Source organism: Ranitomeya imitator, chromosome 5 (genome assembly GCF_032444005.1).
Source record: "Ranitomeya imitator isolate aRanImi1 chromosome 5, aRanImi1.pri, whole genome shotgun sequence".
NCBI classification, from domain to species: Eukaryota; Metazoa; Chordata; class Amphibia; order Anura; family Dendrobatidae; genus Ranitomeya; species Ranitomeya imitator.
In genome coordinates, this window is record NC_091286.1 from 443,436,831 (window position 1) to 443,443,200 (window position 6,370).

Here is a 6,370-nt window from a genome sequence, read left to right on the forward strand (position 1 = left end):
AACAAAAAGAAACTTACATACAAAACCACACTCATCAAGAGTAGAGAGCAAAAAAGGGAAGGATAGGAAGGTACAAACCAAATGGGAATAGGATAACGGAGAAAGCATACACCCAAAAACAGCAAACGACAATCTCCAACAGCAACTATAACCTCCAACTTCAGCACTCCAACTCCAGCAAGCCTAGAAGCAAAACTTTCACAGGCAGGGATGAGAAGGTTTGGCTAGGTTTCAAAGAGAGAGAAAAGGAGCAGGTCAGGAGCAGCTGTGAGATGAAGCTGCATGTTTCTAACTAGCATACATAGAGCAATTAACCTCTTCAGCACGAAAGAAAACAAAATCCATTTAATATAAGAAACAAACACAAAAGAAAGACCTGCGATTCACAGTACGTAAAGATCGCCTATCCCCACATCTCCCAGGAGGACCTGACACACTCATGACAATTTGTGAGCTGGAATTCTCTTTTATTCCACATTCGCATCAGAATTTGGTCAGTAATTTCCATCAGTATTTGTAAGCCAAAACAAGGAGTGGAACAATCAGAGGAAAAGTATAATAGAAACACGTCACCACTTCTGCACTATTTATCATCTCCTGGTTTTGGCTTACAAATACTGAGGTAAAATACTAACCAAATGCTGAATGTGTGAAAGTGGCCAAATAATGCAAGTTTATAGATCCTCATTCCGCTGCCCCCTGAGCTTAAACTGTAAAAGCCACTTCAGGATCAAACCGAGCTCAGTGTGACCCTAAGGCTGTGTGCACACGTTGCTGATTTTTCACGTTTGTTTTGCATTTTTTGCTATAAAAATGCTATAAAACTGCAAAAAAACAGCATACATTATGCATCCCATCATTTAGAATAAATTTCGCAATTTTTGTGCACATGATGCGTTTTTTCCGTGAAAAAAACGCATTGCGGTAAAAAACGCAGCATGTTCATTAATTTTGCGGATTTTTTGCGGATTTCCCACTACATAATGCATTGGAAAATGTCCAGAAAAATCCGGAAAAAAAACGCACCAAAAACGCGGTAAAACGCGCAAAAAATGCACAAAAAACGCATGCAGATTTCTTGCAAAAAATTTCAGGTTTTTCTCAGGAAATTTCTGCAAGAAATCCTGAACGTGTGCATATAGCCTGTCTGAAGAGCGGCGACATCACCGAGAATAGGAACCGAAAGCTGGATCCTGGAGAAGGCGGTGATAGGTGAATATGAACACGCTGACACTATACTACATGCACATATACACAGACTTATTTAAAAAGAATGTCATGGGAGTGCGTCTTTAACCCCTTTACCCCAAGGGTGGTTGGCACGTTAATGACCAGGCAAATTTTTACAATTCTGACCACTGTCCCTTTATGAGGTTATAACTCTGAAATGCTTCTATGGATACTGGTGATTCTGACAGTGTGTTCTCGTGACATATTGTACTTCACATGAGTGGTAAAATTTCTTTGATATGAGTTGCGTTTATTTGTGAAAAAAGCAGAAATTTGGCAAAAATTTTTAAACTTTTGAAATTTTCTAACTTTGAATTTTCATGCCATTAATTCATAAAGATATATCACACAAAATACTTAGTAAGTAACATTTCCCACTTGCCTACTTTAAATCAGCACAATTTTGGAACCAAAATTTTTTTGTGTTAGAGAGTTAAAAGGGTTAAAAGTTGACCAGCGATTTCTCATTTTTATAACACCATTTTCTTTTAAGGACCACATCACATTTGAAGTCACTTTGAGGGGTCTATATGATAGAAAATACCCAAAAGTGACACCATTCTAAAAACTGCTTCCCTCAAGGTGCTCAAAGCCACATTCAAGAAGTTTATTAACACTTCAGGTGCTTCACATGTATTTTTGGAATGTTTAAAAAAATGAACATTAAACTTTTTTCACAAAAAATTTACTTCAGATCCCATTTGTTTTATTTTACCAATGGTAACAGGAGAAATTGGATCGCAAAAGTTGCACATATGTGGGGTAAACCAGCACCGTTTTACTTTTTCAACGCAGAATTGGCTGGAATTGAGATCAGACGCCATGCTGTGTTTGGAGAGCCCCTGATGTGCCTAAACAGTGAAAACCCTCCAATTCTAACTCCAACCCTAACCCAAACACAACCCAAACCCTAATCCCAACCCTAATCATAACCACACCCCCATCCCAAATACACCCCTAACCCTAATCCCAACCCTAACCACAACTGTAACTCCAACACACCCCTAACCCCAACCATAACCCTAACCACACCCCTAACCATGACACGCCCCCAACTATGATCCCAACCCTAACCACAACCATAAACATAATCCAAACCCTAACCCCAACTCCAGCCCCAACCCTAACCCAAACACAACCCAAACCCTAATCCCAACCCTAATCATAACCACACCCCCATCCCAAATACACCCCTAACCCTAATCCCAACCCTAACCACAACTGTAACCCCAACACACCCCTAACCCCAACCATAACCCTAACCACACCCCTAACCCTGACACGCCCCCAACTATGATCCCAACCCTAACCACAACCATAAACGTAATCCAAACCCTAACCCCAACTCCAGCCCCAACCCTAACCCTAACTTTACCCCAACCCTAACCCTAATGGAAAAATGGAAATAAATACTTGTTTTATTTTATAATTTTTTCCTAACTAAGGGGGTGATAAAGGGGGGTTTGATTTACTATTTATTGCACATTTTTATATTGGTTTTTATGTTTGGCAGCTGTTACACATTAAAAGACTTTTTTTTGGAAAAAATAGTTTTTGCATCACCACATTTTGAGAGCTATAATTTTTCCATATTTTGGCCCACAGAGTCATCTAAGGTCTATTTTTTTGCAGGACAAGTTGACGTTTTTATTGGTACCATTTTCGGGCTCATGACATTTTTTTATCGCCTTTTATTAAGATTTTTGTGAGGCATAATGAACAAAAAACAGCGATTCATAAATTTCTTTTGGGTAAGGCGTTTATACCGTTCCGTGTGTGGTAAAATTGAGAAAGCAGTTTTATTCTTTGATACCTCTTTTTTATCATTGTTTATGATGTTTTGGCACTTTTATACAATAAAAACTATTTTATATATAAAAAAAATTGTTTTTTAATCACTTTATTCTGAGAGCTATAACTTTTTTATTTTTTTGCTGATGATGCTGTATGGTGGCTCGTTTTTTTGTGGGACAAGATGATGTTTTCAGCGGTATCATGTTTATTTATATCCGTCTTTTTCATCACGTGTTATACCACTTTTTGTTCGGCGTTATGATGATAAAGCATTGTTTTTTTGCCTTGTTTTTTATTTATTTGCTCACTAAAGGGGTTAACTCGTGGGACAGTTTTATCAGTCGGGTCGCTATGGACGCGGCAAACAATTTTATTGTTTTGGGGTTTTTTACACAAAGAAATGTATTTATTAGAACAATATTTTTTTTTACATTCCTAAATAAAGAAAAAAAAAATATTGTTCTAATAAATACATTTCTTTGTGTAAAAAAACCCCAAAACAATAAAATTGTTTGCCGCGTCCATAGCGACCCGACTGATAAATTTTATTGTTTGGGGTTTTTTTTACACAAAGAAATGTAGTTATTAGAACAATATTTTTTTTTCTTTATTTAGGAATGTAAAAAAATATATATTTACACATGTTAACTTTTTTTTTAACTTTTTTACTTTGTCACTATATAGTGTCTGATCGCTGATCTGACACTTTGCATACCACTGTGTCAGATCAGCGAACTGACAGGCAGTGAAGGAGGCTTGCCGGTGCCTGCCTGCTGTCAGCAGACACTGACAAGCCACCTCCCTGCAGGACCCCACGGCCATCTTGGATCTGGGAGCCAGCAGGTAGGAGACCGGAGGAGACCCTCGGAACAAGGCAATCACATCGGGTTGTTCCGAGGGTCTCAGGTAAGCACAGAGGGAGCCCCCTCCCTGCGCGATGCTTCTCTATGCCACCGGAATGCTGCGATCTTGTTTGATCGCAGCGTTTGGGGGGTTAAAGTGTCAGATGTCAGCTGTGAGAATCAGCTGACACCCGGCCGCTATCAGCGGTGCTCCCCCCTGAAAAGATTCAGTATAACCTGTGTTTTCATCATTTAAACCTCTGCTCTTTCTGAGATTTTCGGTCCAGTGGGCGGTCCTATAAATGTCTGACAGCTTTCCTTGTTTAAAGGGAACCTGTCACCCCCCTCAGGCGTTTGTAACTAAAAGAGCCACCTTGTGCAGCACTAATGCTGCATTCTGACAAGGTGGCTCTTTAGTTACAAACGCCTGCACACGTTGAAATAAACCCTTTATAAAATTTGCCCCCACATACCCTGAATCCGTCCGGGAGGCGGGACTTTCCTTTCTGAAGAGATGCAGCACAGCCGTCTCTCCTGGCTTGTGTGCGCCGCCTCCTCTTCCTGCATTATCGTTCCTGGCGCCTGCTCTGTAAGTTTTTTTTCCGGGCATGCGCAGTTGCACTGCCCTTCGTACTTACAGCGCAGGCGCCAGGAACTATAATGCAGGAAGTAGAGGCGGTGCCCGGCGCGCACAAGCCAGGAGTGACGGCTGTGCTGTGTCTCATTAGAAAGGAAAGTCCCGCCTCCCGGACGGATTCAGGGTATGTGGGGGCAAATTTTATAAGTGTTTATTTCAGTGTGTGCAGGCATTTGTAACTAAAGAGCCACCTTGTCAGAATGCAGCATTAGTGCTGCACAAGGTGGCTCTTTTAGTTACAAACGCCTGAGGGGGTGACAGGTTCCCTTTAAGTGTGCATACAGAGGTAGCTGACTGATAGAACAGCACAATGGACAAAAATCCCAGAAAGATTAGAGGTTTAAATTATTAAAACAGTTATAATGAATCTTCTCACAAACCATATACTGTATGTACTCCAATCCCCTTGCTCAATGACATGGTGCCTGCAGATTAGATTGCATTTTCATGGTGACATGTTCTATCTAAGTACACGTATTTGTGGATAAATATCATGTGTTGCCCTGTCTATTGCTGGTTGCAGAATGAGTTAACTGTGAATCCTTTAGTGAGTTCATTGTAGCTTGAGAGTTTATAACTTGTCTAACTTCTGAGATCCCGTGGTGTTTGAAGCATGAAACAGCTGACAGTTTCCTTTTAAGTTTTAAAAAAATCCCCCGAAAGGTGTCCCCATGCTTTATTTTTTAGTGATGTATAATCTGATCTGTTCACACAAACTAAGATGCATTCATGAAATTAATTTATTCTGACCTTTGGTGAATTGCTGTGGAAATTGAGATTTGTAAGGGTAGGTGCCCACGATCAGGAATAGTAGTGTTTTGGACCCATCGTACTTGCGCTGGGTTCAAAATGCTGAGTTGTACAGTTCAAGCACAAGATAGAAATCCCATGCCCACGGTGCTTCTGTTTGCAGCACGTTAATTTCTGTTGTGGAGACGCTACAGAATTTCCACCATAGAATGTTTTGGATGTGGTAAATCCGCACAGTTTAGTGAACGTATGCAGATTTACCTGCATGATTAGAACGCAGCGAAAATACACTGCGCCCAAAGTGCTGGTCCTTCTCGATCGTGGGCACGTAGCCTTAATCCTGCCATTATTTTCTGATCCAAGTGATTTCGATTTTTATTACACTACAACTTTAAACATTTCAATGTAGTTGGCTTTACACGGTAAATATTTTGGCCGTATTCAAATAGGTAAAACCGTGAAAGATAAAACGATCATGCTGAGCATTTCGTGTCTGTTTCAGTCTGACTTATCTAAATACATAAAGATAGCGAAAGCTACAATAAATATTTTGCTAATTCCTTTACAATTGTTGCCAGGCTTTACAGAGATTCCCTTCCCAATCTCCTGTTCTTATGTAGGCAGTATTGTTGACTTAAATAATCTATTTGCCATCAAATAATTTTTCATAACCAACCCCTTGATCAACTACAACTTGAACTATTGCCTCTTTGAGATAGGATTACTACACCCATGTTTACCTAGACACATAAACAATCATTCGTGGGGTGAAATTATTTTTAATCTTTTAAAAATCATAGTTCTGCAAATGGATCTGCTAATCGTATGACCTGCACCCATGTAAGTCTATAAGTGAGTGTAAAATATGACATCAGAGTGCAGTCCGATTTCAGCAGAATGAGACAATGGAGAGATGGAGGAATAAAGTTCATCACCTTCTCCACACATGTGCTCTGATTTGATCATGCGAGAGAATTCGGAGCTCACTAAGCCAAAACTCTGCTCAACATTGGTGCAGAGTTTCAGCCAAGTTTCACTAACATAATCTATCCGACTCTTTTGCAGAGAGCATTATATAATTACTAAAAATAGTCCCAATAGCGGTAAAATTAACATC